Below are 17045 nucleotides of genomic sequence, written 5' to 3' on the forward strand. Positions count from 1 at the left end.
GCCCTGTAGGCAGGGTCTCTCTGAGTTGGGATCAACACAAGACATAGGTCAGACATGCCTCCTTCCTCCATCCTTCTTTATCCTATTTGAGAGCCACCCTCCCTCCGTGGTACTTTACCTCCTGCTGGGCTCCAGAACTCATTGCATGACCTCACAAAACTCACAGACAATATTCAGGATTATGGGCTTTATTGGGAAGCTATCAAGGTACAAAATGTTACAGATACAGTTCTTTATCCACAGCAGCACCGTCTGTCTGCCATACTGGCAGGAATGCCTCTGATTCTCAGTCTCTTAGGCAAGCATTCCCTTGGCATCTGCAAGCCGGTTTCCTGCCTGAAGATCCTCAGCTTTACTCATTCCATGGACCAGGAAGCCCATCCTCTGCTGTGCCTCACAGTCTTGGTGCTGCTGCGCTGTTCTTTCTTACGGTCTTTGTGCTGGAGCGCTGGTGCCCCTGGTCCCTCTGCCAGCCTCGGTGGCGATCTTCCTCTAGTGTCTCTTCCTTTTGTGGCCATGGAGCTCTCTGTCGCTGCTTCTGAGATGGCTCACTCATGCACAGGGGAATGACAAAACTGACCCATTCCAAAGGGAGCGTCTTCGACCTGTTATTTGTATGTTAACACAGCCTGTGGAGAGCCATGCTAGGTAATGCCACTTCACCACACCACCCTTCTCTTACATCTTAGCTCTTGTTTTCCAGTTTCCATAACCCTTCCTGAAAGAAGGAGTGATTTCTCTTGTGTTACTTGTGATCGGTGGGGCTTGGCCTGATGGCAGTGAGCTTGCTTTGGAATACCTGGTTGGGAGCACAACTGCGCTGTACTAAAGTAATTACGTATATGTGCCTGGTGCTAGAATAAGGGTTCCCAACTATGAGCTAATGATGCTCACCCAAAACCCTATTGTCCCAATTTTAAAGGTGAGCTAACTGAGGATCCATAATATTTAGTAGTTTATCACATAGCACTTGGCTATACGTGGACAGAGTCATCATTTGACCCCTGCAGTCTGACTTCTGCATCCTCATGTAACTGTTTTAGTTAAGATAGGCTATGTTCTCTTTCAAGCTTTACACAGTCAACAAATTGTACTTAAGGTGATAAAACTAATCAGGATCTATTTCTTATAAAGAAAATTTCTATTTTGAGTACTAAATACTACCTGAAATGACATTGTAGAGATTAAATTAAATTGGTGATGTTAGTGATTTTTGCATCCCGTCCCTATAATCTATAATTAAAATCTAATGAATCTTCAACAAGGAGAAAGGAGAGCTAAGAAGACTGAAAGCAGGTATTAATTACCTGCAAATAAACAGTAAAATTTTTGAATGACTAGTCAGAAAGCAGGTAGAAGGTACCTACAATCAGAAATGAGAGGAAGTGGGAGCAGAGAACAAAGAAAGACAGGACCCTTAGAGCTTGCTCAAAAGAAAGCAAAGGATGGAAAAATTTGAACTCTGTCTGTCCTATTGGCCTGTGGATCAACTACTACTAGTTACACACTAGCTTTGAAAGAAATTAGATGCACTTTAGAAAGATAAAAATATCTCATTGATTTAGCTTAATGTCAAGAGATAAGGAAAAATGAAAGACATATAAGAAAATATACAAAGTAAAACATTTCTAAAGGGGGACACAATAAGTAATCTCAATTTTTATCTCAAGATTTTCACTCATGTGGTGACTAAATGTGACAAAGTTAAAATCTGATCACCGTTTTAGTTGAACTATTTACCCAAATTTGATATAAAGTCAATTTAACACATGAAACTCTTTATTGTCACGAAGACAGGGAACATTACACTAAAAATAGTAACTATTAAAGACGTGCCGTACTGTGAGGAGAGCGTCATTGCCCTTGCTGTGTCTTCAATATCTGTGCATGTCATCTCTGTGGCATGTACGCACCGTGGTTATGCTAGTGCACCCGTGTTGGTTTGCTTCTCTGCCCCCTACTGCTTTGTTTGATTAGTATAAAAAGGAAGGCTAAATTTTTCCTTTGCTATTAAACATTAGATCAATAATCAAGACTTTAGAACCTTCTCAAACATATTTTTTTTTATTCTAGAGTGATAGTATTTTTATTATTAAATCATTTTATTGAGGGCTTGTACAACTCTTATCACAATCCATACATTCATCCATCATGTCAAGCACATTTGTACAGTTGTTGCCATCATCATTCTCAAAACATTTGCTTTGTACTTGAGCCCTTGGTATCAGCTCCTCATTTTTCCTTCACCCTCCCTCCCTCACGAACTCTTGATAATTTATAAATTATTATTTTTTCATGTCTCACACTGACCAACATGTCCCTTCACCCACTATTCTGTCTTCCATCCCCCCAGGGAGGGGGTTATATGTAGATCATTGTGTTCGGTTCCTTCTTTCTCGCCTCACCGTTCCTTTGCCTTTTTGGTATCAATACTCTCATTATTCATCCTGAGGGGTTGATCTGTCCTGGATTCCCTGTGTTCCCAGCTCTTATCTGTACCCGTGAACATCCTCTGGTCTAGCCGGATTTGTAAGGTAGAATTGGGATCATGATAGTGGGGAGAGGAAGCATTAAAGAACTAGAGGAAAGTTGTATGTTTCATCGGTGCTATACTGCACCCTGACTGGCTCATTGAGACATCTTTTTAAAGCCGCCCTTTACCACCTTTCTGTTTTCCTCTCTGCTTTGACAAAGCTTGGATCATAAAAGGATCAAAAGAATTGGAGATTTCAATCTATTGAAATATGACTATGACTTCCATTTGAATTTTGTATTTTCCTAGGCTGTCACACACTCTTGTACATAAACGTGTAATGAAAGTATAAAATGAGATCTTGTGGTATTATCCTCGTAGCCATTCTTATCCCTGACATAGCCAGCAGTGGTTATACTGATAGAATCCCTGTTGTTACACACTCCCTGCAATCAAGTTGATTCCGCCTCTCAGCGGCCCTGTAGGACAGTGTAGGCAAGCCTCGGCGTGCTTCGGGGACTTTAAATCTCTGCAGGAGTAGAATACCTCATCTTTCTCCCTTGGAGAAACCAGTGTTTTTGAACTGCTGAACTTGCATTTAAAAGTCCACTGCATACCTCTCTACACCACCAGGACCTCTGTTGTTAATTAGATTCTCTATTGCTAAAGCACAGGAGACTCACACAGACCAAGAGTGGCGAGGATGGTGCGACAGCAGGAACATCCATTCGGTTGCACATAAAGGTCACGATGAGTCTGAACTGACTCCCTGGATCCTCACACCAACATTTTTTCCATACAGCTAAAACAAACAAACGAATAGAACAATTATTAAAGGTGCATAAATTCTGCTTTTGTGTGAATTGTATTTATATTTGTGGCAAGTAGGCTTAACATTTTTATATTGCTTTTCAGGGTTGATAGTTAATTTTAACAAAAGAATATACTGTACTTGCTTTTCAGAGAATATATCTTATTGGTTAATAAGTGATTATTTTAAGAAATATTAAAATACACCGAGCTGTAGGTGCAGATAAAAGGGACTTCATAAATATCACAGATGAAATGGAACATTTCGATCCTTTGGGACCATTCAACAAGTATCCAAACAGGAGTTCAGGCAAGCAGGCACCTCTCTGTCTCCTCTTCCTGCGTTAGATGTCATTAGGCCACACTGGGACATGAAGCAGCCAGGCAAACTGCTATCTAGAATGGTAGACAGAAGTTCTGGGCATGGGAGAGTTCTGTTGTTTTCTCTACATTGAGATGTAGTGAATGAAGGAAATTAATATTTTTATTCAAAATCTTGCTTGTACTAAAACTACGTATTTTAAAACTGTTTAAATGCAAACATATGTTGGAGCAAAAAGGGTTGGAAACACAAGCTTCTGAATTCTAATGGACCTTCTGCCAACTCCATGCAGGTGAGTTGCATGCGTCAGTGAGTGGCCTGTTTAACTGGGGTTTCTCCGAATAAACGTCATCGGACCGCCTCATGCTTCTTAAGTGACAAATAATAAGAATGTGCTAATTCAACACACTTAAAGTATTACTTGAACTCAGTAGACAGGACAATAGATGGGTGATAACTTGAGTAAAGTGGAAGATGAGGATTCACAAGAAATGAAGGAGCAGGACTGGGGGATCCATCCCACTGAGGGGGACGTTGTTTGGGGGTTGAAGCTGTTGAAAACAAGTTAATTATCTGAAATACAACTCCCCCCCCACCTAGTTTATCATGAAAACGACCTTATGCATCACAAACAACAAGACCCTCAATGGGACCCAGTTGTATCTTTGACCATTGATTTTTTTTTTGTAGAAAACTCCGATTAACATCATTCAGAATTGTCAACTCATGATGCACACAAGACGTGGCTACATGCTTAGTTGCTTTTATTATAGTTTTTCCACAAATTTCTTTTATAGTCAATGTACTCCTAACCTCTGGTTGCATCATGACCTACTTCTGCTATCTGCTCTTGACATGACTCGGTGGAGTCCCAACAGCCCCGGCGAGCATCTCCATATCATGGAAAGCACTTTGGGTCAGAGGAGGGGGTTTTGATGTAGAAAATCCAGAGTCAGTTCTCCTCGCTGCTCGCTCCCCTTCAAGCAGCAAACAATCTTCACAGGGTCAGAAATTTTCCTTTCTTGCAGAGACTTCCCATGAGAGCTAGAGTTCTGCTCAACCTAACAGAACAGCAGAGGATGACCCTGGCCATGATTCGATTTATCCCCAAGTTTTCTCTGAAAATCAGCTTAGCTCAATTCTCTTATCCCAATTCACTATGGTTCAAGCCTGAGAACACTAGAAAATTCTCTCTGCTCACAGTTTACCTGGATGAGAGGTTATCTAGTCCAAATCGAATGCACTAAAATCATTCATAGATGAAAATCGAACGATCTAATATTCATCTAAAAGCTGTTAGCTCTAGTGAAAAGGAACAGGAAACACAATACCTAAAGAAAGCAACATGCACGCAGAACAGGTTAATAACTTGCTTGCTGCTTAGGACTCGGGGAGCAAATAAAAGTGAGAGTATTGAAATTAATTATTACTTTGAGGGATCCTATGTCAATATTGCCAAAGTAGATTTCTTTTGTGAACTTTATCATGTCTTAGAGATGGAAACTTTTATTTGCTGAGCTTTGAAGATCTGCATTAAGAGAACTTGTTACCATTAAGTAAAGGGTATAATAATCCAAAAGCCCCAAAGCAGCCACTACGGCATGACTTTAAATCTTTGCTGCCTATAAATAGCAGTAGCAGGCTGAAAGCCTTCTTGCAGCTCTCCAAAGAATATATGTCGACAGTGTGTAGGGTGCTGGGGGCGCAGGTGAGGGGAAGGTGGCTGTAAGATAACACTTGTAGATTCAAGGGACTGTAAGAACATTAGCTCCGAGTCCTCGTTAGGTGAACTTCAGAAGCATTCGTGTCCCAATGTTGTATTTAATTAATATTGTTATTTCTATATGCGTTTGTGGCTAAACAAACAAACAGAGAGAATGAAAAGTTCCAGGATTCTGGGCAAAGTCCAGCTGAATATCGGGAAAAGGATCTCTATGACCACAGTGAAAATGACACTTTGATAATTTTATCTTCAGTATCCTGCTGGAGGTGTGCTAGGTTATATATTGGGTTGCTAACCACAAGATCAGCACCAACCACCTCAGGGGAGAAAGCTGAGTCTTTCTGGCCCCCCAAAGAGGTTTAGCCTCATAAACCCAAAGGGGCTGTTCGTCTCTGTCTTACAGGGTTGTTGTGAGTCAGAATCCACTCGACGGCAATGGGTTGTTTAGTTTTATTTATCGTTAAAGTTGGTAGGTTAGGAAAAATAAATAATTCTTCCAAATTGGGAACTTCTGGTAATTAGCTCTTTACTAAATGAGAAGTCGGCATAGCTTATTTAGCAATAGGTAGAGTGCATATTGTCATTCTGCATGTGTATATAATTAAACATTTTGTATACATCATATGTAATATATACAAGCATTATATAGGTGTTGTTGTTAGTTGCCACATAGTTAACTGTAATCTGTGGTGCCCTTCAGTACAACACATTGAAAATTGGACAAGTCCTGTAGCATCTTTACAATTTCCCGCATACTCGAATCCCTCATTGTGGCTCTTGTCCCAATCCATCCCACTGCGGGTTTCCCATGCCCTCTTAGGTCAACTACTTCACTAAACATGATCTTCTCCTCCTGCAAATAGATCCTCCTGATAACATGTCCACCGTAAGAAAGTTGAACAATGTTCCATTGTGATCCATAAGATGGTCATTGACTGGTTTTTTTTTTTTTTAGAAAAGATCACTAGACCTTTCTTTATAGTCTATCTTAGTCTGGAAGCTCGGCTGAAACCTGTCCATCTATAACTACTGTTGGTATTTGAGATAACAATGGTGAAACATCACAGCAACACACAAAATGCTACAGTACAGTTGTTAGCAAATGGTGGCTAAACGTTTTGAACCTCTCCACTCTTCCACTCGAAAAAAAGATTTAAGGTGAGGAGCAACATTCAGACCAGAGTAAGAGAAAAAGTTTGAACAGAAAGAGTGAGTTTAGCGAAGGCTAGACTTTGGACTATAACTCCAAGGGTCCTTAGCTCCTCTAAGGGCATGATGGAAAGTAGAACTGGACCTTTTATTATGCTAACGAAAGACCTCCTACCATTCGACTGGCTTTCTGGATGTTTTCTGCTATTGGCTGGTTCTCCATCGTGTACTTCCTCTTTCCAAGTATGTTCATCCCTGCACCTCTGCACCCCAGACTTCATGTTGTGCTCTTGTCTCCAGGCCCCAAACCCAAGGATCTAGTCAGTCATTGTGGGCGTACTGTGAACATCCTGTCCTTTCCCACTCTGCCTTTTCACTATCTCCATCTTTTCCGTTTTATAAGGAAATATATCTTATCTACCCTTGACATTCCTTTGTGCTGGAGAGGGGTGTGGCGAAACACGTATCCACCTCTGTTTTGTGTTATGATTCCTGTCATGTCAACTCTGCCTTCTCTCCAGCTAACACAAGAAACTGACAGAGGGATGGATACTTATATACTGATCGTATATACAGAAAAACAGCAAGTCATGTGTTTTGAGCTTTAGGATATAGTTATAGATGTGTTTGTTTGTTTTCTAGTTTAATTTAGCAAGAGCTAGGTTTATTCAATCATTTAGTTTTGGTCAAAAAGGTTTTATAAACGTCATTACAATACTGAAGGTTGTCGTTTTTGATCTTCATCAGAAAGAGCTTCAAGTTCTGTTTTCTGTAGGCAAGTTGTGTCCTCTGCATTTCTCTGGATGTAAATGAGATTTCCTTCTCTCCTGATACAGCGATCTTCTTCATGTAATCCAGTTTCTTGGATTTTTGCTCAGCAGTCAGGTTGGATAACTATAGTGAAAGGAGACAGCCCTGGCACACACCTTTTCCTGATTTGAAACCAAGTAATAGCCCCTTGTTCTTTTGGAAGGACTGCTTCTTGTTCTACACACATGCTCTGCATGAGCAAAATTAAGTGTCCTGGAATTCCCAGTCTTGGTAATGTTATCCATAATTTGTTAGGATCTGTAAGGCCAAATGCTTTTACATAGTCAAACACAAGTAAACAACTCCTTATTGCTTTCTATTTTCAGCCAAGATCATAGGATATCAGCAATAATATCTCTCATTCTTTATCCTGAATTTTGCCTGAACTTCTGACAGCTCCCTCTGGATATGCTGCTGCAACCATTTTTAATTATCTTCAGAATTTTATTTGCTTGTGATATGGATGTTATTGCTTAATGACTTCTGCATTCTATTGGATCTATTTTCTTTAGAATCAGCACATAGATGGATATTTATGCACATAGTGATATTCAAGCCTCACGATTTGTCTCTCTTTGGGGTCTCTGTTCTTCCCAGCAGGAGGAACTACTTGAACTCAGTGTGTAGCACTGATGAAACCAATCTTGATCTCTGGGAAGCTCGACAGATGCTCAAGTCCAATGTGATTGAACTTTCTCTTTCTCTCTGCCATTGAGTAGATGCTGACTCATTGTGCCCTATAGGACAGGGTAGAAACTGCCCCTGTGAGTTTCTGAGACTGTAACTCTATGGGAACAGAAAGTCTCCTCTTTCTCCCTTTGAGCATCTGGTGGTTTTGTTAGGTAGCGGATAGGGAGTTGTCCCTCTCCATACCAAGGTGCCCTAGAGGTTGCTGCAGAGAATCTGGCGAGCCCAGCCAGCCATAAAGGCTAGAGGACAGGCTTATATTCAGGCCTTTGTTACAGGAAGTCAGTACTTTTGGGAGGCCCCCAATCTAGGCCAGTTGAGTTAAATTCAGCCAATGGGGCTGACCAGTACAGTTGACCATGCCCCCCAGCAGAGGGCCCTGAAAAGCCAGAATGCAACCCCCACCCACCCCTCTTTTCTAGCTGCTCCTAGGTTTCTCTGGCCTTAGGTTCCACGTGCGGGTGTGAGGTGCCTGTGCAAAACCTAAAACTGCTATCCTTTATTAAAACTCACTTGGATCACAAACCAGGCTTCGGTGTGAATTCTTTCTCATGCGAAGCCAAGCACTGAGGTGTTTGAAACCCCAGAAACCTAACAGTTTCCTACTGTGCACCTTGGGGATGGGAGACCAATGTGTAATCACTATTCCATCAAGGCTCCTGTGGTGTCACATTCGTCACCCAGAATTGCCTCAGAATGTGAATCCTGTTAACTGGTTAGATCATCATCTTGCTCCCTGCATCTAAATCTCAAAATCAGAGATAGGCTTAAATAGGACTCCTGTAGAGTTCTAAGATAGCCAGAGTTCCCTTAAGCAATCCTTTCCCGTGCATTCTTGGGCCCCCATGCAGGTAGCTGGGGGGAGTCCAGCCAGAGGCATTATGGATGCTTGTGATAATCTATGAATGAGTTTCACCTGTTTCAGTCACCCACAGCACTCAGTTATTTTGCTGTATGAAAAGAGCCCCCATAATCTACACTCCCCATCAGATTTCCTCCTGTCCATTGGCAACCACTGGACACAGTGCTGATGCCTGAGGCAGTATTCCCCCTCAAGCAAATTATGTCTCTCAGATTGGCCCCAGGACAGTTTTTCATTCTCTTGGACTCTCTATATAGGGGTCTCTGTATCTTTTGGTCTCAAACCCAAAGTCCTGTCCTGGAGGCAGAAAAAGGTCTTTCCCTGAACCCATCTTCTTTAACAATCTTTGCTTGTTTGGTTTTCTCATTTATGACTCCATTTTTCACTACTCTGTCCTTGATTTACAGAGCATCTAGAGTCACCGAGTATAAAGTAGAAATTTATATAATGTTCCTTCTGTTGGTTTCCAAAATTTGAGACCTTCCACCTTGGTTTGCTCTCTGAACTTAGCGCCTTTTTGTTCTTTCCTCGATCATTACTAAATCTTACTGAGAATCCTAGAACTTGAAACAGTTTTCTAAAACTTTAATTTCCTTTACCCAACTGCTTCTCAGTTTGGTTCCTCATCTTTTCAGCCTCTTTTTCCAACCCTGTCCTTCCTGTCTGACTCCTAGTGAATGCATCACCCAACCGCTGGCATTTCTAGAATGCATATTTCATGTGTTTTGATTCAGAAGAGAGGGTCTTTTTGTCAAACTGTATGACACAGAAAAAGAACATAGGTCTTGAATTCTGGTGCCATAGATCCTCATGTGACTAATTTTTCTCTTGCATTTTGTAATAAGGATTCCATTGGACACTGTATGGCAGTGTGCTTATTTATCACCGGGCCTGCCATACCTCCTATGTCTGTCTGGGTTTGCTTAAAAAGGAGAAAATCAAGAATGAGATAAAATACGGGATTTATTAGATACTTGATCTTACACAATTAAACTCTTCTATGTGGTACTGGGTCTACAGGGAGCAGGGCAGATGTTTGGGAAGGAGACATAGTGTGATGGTCAGGTTTTGTGTCCACTTGGGTGAGACAAGATCTCTGATGAAGCATCTTCCTGCTTCCTGTTTGCCAGGCTGCATGGCTGAAGGAGGCGGGAAAAGCCTTCAACTGACAGCTGACCCACATGTGTGAGCTGGACTGGACTTGCCCCATTCTGCAACAGTGGAACCATCTCTTTCTATATGCTTACAGGCCTGACTGGTTTTGCTTCTCTAGAGAAACCAGACTAACACATTTGGTATCAGAAGTCGGGATGCATTATGGAAAGAGCAGAATTTTGTTCTTACAGGAATAGACATTTACTCTGGATACAATTTCCCTTCCTTGCACATAGCGCTTATGAAAAACTACCATTCATAGTCTTACAAAATGTCTTATCCATCAGCATGGTATCCCACATATGATTGCCTCGGATCCAAGACTCAATATACAGTAAAGCAGATGTGGCAATGGGCCCGGGCTCATGGAACCCACCGGTCTTACCACATTCCTCACAACTAGACTAATAAGTAACATCATGGCAAATGGAGAAAAGATTGAAGTTGTCGAGGATTTCGTCTTGCTTGAATCCATAATCAATGCTTATGGAAGCAGCAGTCAAAAATCAAATGTAACATTGCATTGGGGAAATCTTCTGCACAAAACCTCTTTAAAGTGTTGAAGAGCAAGGATGCAAGTTTGAGAACTAAGGGGCACCTAAACTCCACTCCTTTGCTCTGAATAGTCTCAAGTTGACACAAGATTATGTAACTAACACACTAGTTAATAAGTGTTATGACAAATAACATTTGTGTCTATTTTCCATTCACAATGAGAAAACTTTCAGTCTCTTTCCCTGAGACTAACATTGCCTGTTGAATGAAAACCCTATATAATATTGAGAAATTTTCCTTATATTCTTATTTTGGTGACAAATTTTATCAGAAATGAGTGTTGGACTTTATCAAATCCCTTTCTGTATTGATTGAGATGACTATGAGACTATTTATTTTGTTTTATTTAGTGGTTGATTTTGTTGGCTATTTTTCTAATGTTGAATCATTCTTGACTAATTGATATAAATCCCAGTTGATTATAATGTACTATCACTATTACTATTATTTTATTATTTAAAGATATAGCATCTGGGGTCTTAAAGGCCTGAAGATAAACAAGTGGCCATGTAGCTGAGAGACAACAAAGCCCACATGGAAGCACACCCGATGCTAAATCTTTTCATAGCCGAGCACCATCAGCTTTCTTCACCACATTTGCTTGTGCACCCATTGTCTTCAGGACCATGTCAGGAAAGTGAAAATCTCAGACCGTTGAATTGTTAGAACAAAGTGTTCTTGTGTTGAGGGAGTACTTGAGTAGGGGCCCACTGTCCATCTGTTTCCTTATTACTAAACCTATAAATATATGTACATAGATCTATTTCCCCCTTGTCGTATATAAATATATTTACATCTGTATGTGCCAGTATTTCGATCTCTATAAATTCCCTTTGCCTCCTAGTTCTTTCCTCTATTTCTTTATACTTTCCTCTTGTCCCACTATCATGTTCAGCCTTTACTTGGGTTTCAGGAATACCTCTTGGTTACATTGTCCTTGATCCAGTCCTGCCAGACCTCCTACATCCTCCTTGGCACTGATTTTGGATCACTTGTTGTTCCCTTGTCCCTGGGTTTGTTAACACCCACTTCATTTTCCTCCGCCTCCACATCTCCCATGTCCCCCTGTAACTGTCATCCTGTAGTTCTCTCTTCCAGTTTCTTTATGCCGCCTATCCCTTCCAGGTAGACATGTAGCGACAAGAATCTGCACCATCACAAGACCGAGTACAATGAAGCAACACTAGAAAATAAAACAATAGCTGCAACAACAACAACAACAAAGCCCTATAAACAGTTCAGGGTTTATTTGTTGGCCATTATGAGTGTTTTCCAGTCATGTCTGATGGGGTGTCATGCCACATCTATCCCTGGCGTTCCCTGGGGACTTCATTGCTCTGCTCTCCCCACTGCTCTGCTGCACATTCCCAGTGGCCGGCTTTGGTGTAGTGGCCTCCTTGTGTCTCTAGTGTTGTCCCCAATGGTGCTATGGGTCAGGGAGGAATGCTGTGTCCCATGGTGAGGCCCTCCATGTGGTCATCTCTTTGCATTGCTGCTTTGTGCAGAAACATTGTCCTCAGGGCTTGGAGAGCCAGGATGTGTTTCACTCTCCCCCTGCCCCCGCCATTGGCTCCCGTGTGCTGTGATCAGACAAGTCCCTCTCCTTGAGCTGTAGCTTCAGTGCTGTCCTCTGAAGTAAATTCTTCTGCGGGGGAGGGTGGTGTGTCCACTTAGTTGGTAATGGGGTAAGGAGATTAAATACTCTGTGGCTTTTGTCAGGCAAGCCCTACTCTTCAAACGGATATATTTGTTTTTTGATGCTTTAAATAAGTATTTTTCAGCAGATTTTCCCAATGTAATATGTCAATTGACTTCTTATTTGTGGTTTTTAGTTCATTGTGAATCCAATTGAGAAATTTCTCCATTTATCACGATGTTACTATTAGTCCAGTTGTGAAGATTTTTGTTTTCTTTCTTTGTTCTTACATCGAAATGTGCCTTTATTTTCCAAAGCTTAAACTAGTCTTTGATTTCTCACCATTGTTTTGAGTTTCTCTCTGTATGAAGGTTCCATAGCTACACGATTTATCCCCCTTTTCATTTAGATTTGTCACCATTTACAAATTGATCTCTTTGGTTCTCTGTTTTCAGGCTTTGTTTTCTATTTGACAGATATTGTTTCATATCTGCTTTTCTGTCCTATGTCTTCACCTCAGGTTGTTGTCTAATGTTATTACACATCCTTCAATATTCTGTCAACAGTTGGTATGGCTTTTCAAACTGTCTTTAATTTCTGTTTTTCTGGAAATATCCTAAATTTTCATTGTATTTGAGAAAACTTTTTTCTTGGTTGGCAAGGATTTTTGTTTCTTATTTTTTTTACTTTTAAGGTTATATATATATATAATAACATAGTCTGATACTATAATGTTATTCAATATATATATATTGGTTTGGCTGCCTGTGTGATTTTTGCTGAGTAACCATAGAAATGCATAATGGAGCTCAGCAACTTAGTCTCACTGACTCTATTTTGTAGATGACTTTTTTAGGTGCATTTCCATGGCTATTTAGTGGTCTTCCAGGGTGACTTGCAGCCATAACATGCCATTTCTGGTAAGATTGTGTATCTGTCTGGCAGTAGGCTGTGCAAGTGCAGAGGACATGCTCTCTAATCATGTGCTTAGCTTGTATGCTGCACATTACTGATTTTGTCAGGTGCTCAGTGGGATGGTACCCAGATTGCCAGACACTTGAGAGATGTTATAAACACTCTAACCAATAGTTTCATTTAGGCAGGACTGTATGGGTGCAGTTGAAGTGAGGGCACGTCTCCTGTCATGGGGAACTGCTGTGGTTGGGGCTAGGCAGTCCTGGGGGGTCATCAGTAGGAGAATGTATTCCTGCTCACTAGACAACGACGCAGGGGAAGGAAGAGTTACCAACTGTCACTGGGCCCCTGGTGCCAGTGGTTGGAGGAAGTAGGATACACTGCTGGTGTGTTGTCCCCAGAGCAGGTATTGTTTGTAGGAGCAAGTGCCTCTGGTTTGCAAGATTTTGGTCTCAGTCACAGGTGGAACAGTGGGCACTTCCAGTTTGAGGACACTGGGGAATGGAATGGGCACTGATTTTCTGCATGCTCTGTGCCAGTGGTTGGAAAGAGAGATCCGTGCTGTCAGTTTGCATACCTCCAGTGCAAGTGGTTAAATGAAGGAGAAAGTTCTGAAATTCACAGGCTTCACACACAGGTAGCAAGATGATGGTGCATGCCACTTGACTGTGACCTCGTGTATATAATGAATGGGGGAAGGGAGTGAGGGCCACCAGTGATCTGTCCCCCTCTGTAATGGGGCCAGGAGGACACAGGGAGTAAGTTGAGTTCATTTAATTTTCACAGGGTAGAGAGCACTTCTGCTTAGGATGTGGGTGCACATCACTTGGCTGTACCAGGTGTTGTGTGATTTGTCTGGAAACATTGCTTGCATCCTTTCAATATGGTTGCTCTGTGCAGCTTCAGCTGGCAGTGTGTATACAATCCAAAATCTTCAATGGCAACTGTCTTTTGGGGTTTTTTTAGTCTCTCTCTTTTTTTTTTTTTTTTGGCCTGGCATTTGGTCTGATTCTTCAGCCTTGCTTTTATGCTCAGGGTTCCATGTTCCTCATCTATATCTGATTCATTTTTTTGTTTTGTTCTGTTTTTAATTTTTGTTATAAGAAAACATGCTATGTGTATGAATATGTTACAATCTTGGCCCAGTTCTGATTGATTTACTTGGAGCCTGTTTCTCTCACTAATTTTTCTATGTTTAGCTTTAGCTCTGGTCCAGACCAGGGAGAGAGGAGAACTCCTAAAAACGTAGCTCAAGGTTAGCTAACCTGAAACAACACAGAAACATTCTTATTTTTCCAATCTGCGGTTCAATGATATCGTTTTTAAAGGAATGTTGAACTATCACACACGCATTTTCTAGGTCTTCCTTAAATGACCTCATTGAATTGACACTCTCAATCAGCAAAGTCCTTTTTATTCCATTTGTTAGTAAATTGTGACTAGGTCAACTTTGTTTCACTCTGTTCATTGGCTGGAATCTAGCTGTTTCGCTGCTCTTTGACACCGCTGTAGTGTCCAGGATTTAGCACTACTATTGAGCCTCAAGCTGTAGTCATCCCGGGCTTGCTTTTAAGCACGATGGGAGGACAACTGGTTTATGGCATAGGAAACCCTTTTACGTTTCTTGGGTGGAGTGGGGGTACCATGCTGCTGAGTTCACCAAGCTGTTTATTTAATTGTTTACTCATCTCGGTCCAGTGCTGATCATCTTCGTATGAGCAAGTGCACAGCTCTTCCAAGGGCAAGGTTATTTTCATTTCAGCCAGCTTTCGAAAGCTTTTAAAATCGGATTGAGCTCTGAATACCTGGAAGAGCAATGCATTTTCCACCGTGTTAAATAATACATCCCAGTGTAAGTGGCTTTTAAAGTGGGAACTAAAGAAAAGGCCACCAGATGGAACCGCTCTTACTGTGTCGCCAAGGTGACTGTTTGTCATGGAGAAATAGGCCTGCCCCCCTGACAAGGCTGGAAAGAGTGGCCTTGCTAGAAAAGGACTGTGTGATCAATACAGCCCACTTGAAAGACGTCTCTGACTGACTGTTGGTCTTAGTAATTGTGCAGTCAGGCTCACTCAAGGGAACACACATGTGCAGAGGAGAAGGGACTTAATTCCTCAAAACACTGACCACAGGCTTCAGAAGAAACAATTTGTTTCTCTGACAAAATAAAAAAGAGTCTACATTTATATCTATCTCTTAGCTTAAGAATCAAATGGGATAGATTAATTTTCTGAAAATGAATCTCTTTAAGAATCCAGATTGACCATAGTTGCAAGGGCATACAGGGAGAAGAAGCTGGGAAATACATCCTTGGCCAATCTCTAAGCAAATGAGGATCAGGTGTTTATATTCCACTTGAGTTGCGGTGTAGTGGTAACAAGTTGGGCTGCAATCCTCCTGGTCAGCAGTTTGAAACCACCAGCAGCTCCTCAGGAGAGACTGTGTGCCATTCATGTAAACAGTTACAGTCTTGGAGACCCACAGGGGAATTGACTTCACAGCAGCAAGTTTGGTTTTATGGTTTTTGGCCCTTACGTGTCTCAGTATCCTTTTCCATGAAAAAACAAACTTGTCATTTCTTAATGTCTTCACTGCCTAATTAGATAATCGATCTGAGAGACTTGTGAATATTGAACCTGTGTTTACAGACCACCTGAAAATGATCCCAATTGCTAATTTGATTTCTTCTTTCTAAAATTGATGTTGTTGTTGTTGTGAGGTGCCATTGAGTTGGTCCCCATCCATCACAACCCTCTGCGCCACAGAGTGAACCACTACCCAGTCCTGCGTCATCTTACAATTGTTCCTGTGGCCAAGCCCATTGGTGAAGCCACTGTGACAAGCTCTCTCCTGGTGGCTCTTACTCTTCTGTTGCCCCTCCTCTTTACCAAACATGATGTCCTTCTCCAGGGCCTGGCCTCCCCTGGCAATGTGTCCAAAGTAGGAGGATGCAGGTTTCACCATCCTTGCCTTCAAGGAACACTTGCTATTCGATGTCCAATCTTCACATGCATGTGAGGCGATGGAAAATACCATGGCTTTTTATTTCTCTCTAAAGTAATCATTTTTAAATCTTCCAAGAGAAAGTCTAGCATGTCAGCTGATCATTTGTTAAAGAAAGACTATCCTATTAGCAATTGATTGTGGTCAATGTGCATTTGATTGAGATTTCTAGTAATAGTCGAGAGAGATGCGGGGGGTGTGGCAGTAAGACAGAAAGGGAGGGCATCCTTTGAGATTTCCTAACAGTAGGCAGAAGCAGAGTCAAAGCCAATTTAGAGGTTTCTCATTGGATCACTCTTAGATGATACTTCGGTCCCCTAAGAAAGAAAACACACAAGGAGGAGCAGGTGGAGCTAGGAGGTCAGTCCCGTGGCTGACACCTGGAGCCGCTGCTGCATCCCTGAGCCCCTTTGCACAAGTTCTGACGGGCTCGCCGGGCAGCAGCCATCCTCGTCCTCTGAGCACCGACAAAAGCACTCCAACGTCTCTCCATCCGCAGCCAGTGAGGGACTCACAGCTGCTTCCCCGGCCCCACAGTTGGAAACCCCCGGGAGGCTGTCAGCATTGCGGAGTGGTTAGTTGGCACTGGTTCGGTTGGTGGGTGGATTTTATTGTTGATAATAATAGTGGTGTTGGCTGTTTTCAAGGCTGGTGATTTGTCCGCTACTTGGCATATAAAGCAGAATTGCTGAAATCAGGGCACCTGGGGGAGCATCTTAAATCATGTCCTTTTAAAATGTTAACTAATGAACTCCAGTTTGATGTTTTACCAGGGCTTGTGGCATTATGGGTAATAAAAAGTAAAAATGTGAGGTTGATGTGCTGGAAGCAATGAGAAATTTTGCGTTTTATGCACTTTTGGAAAATGCATAACTGTTCCAGGTCAGGCAGCACAGTAGCTGTCATGGTGCATTGGCATCTTGTCACTCTTCCGCTTTATCCTCT

This window comes from Tenrec ecaudatus, chromosome 14 (assembly GCF_050624435.1).
Source record: "Tenrec ecaudatus isolate mTenEca1 chromosome 14, mTenEca1.hap1, whole genome shotgun sequence".
Taxonomy (NCBI): domain Eukaryota; kingdom Metazoa; phylum Chordata; class Mammalia; order Afrosoricida; family Tenrecidae; genus Tenrec; species Tenrec ecaudatus.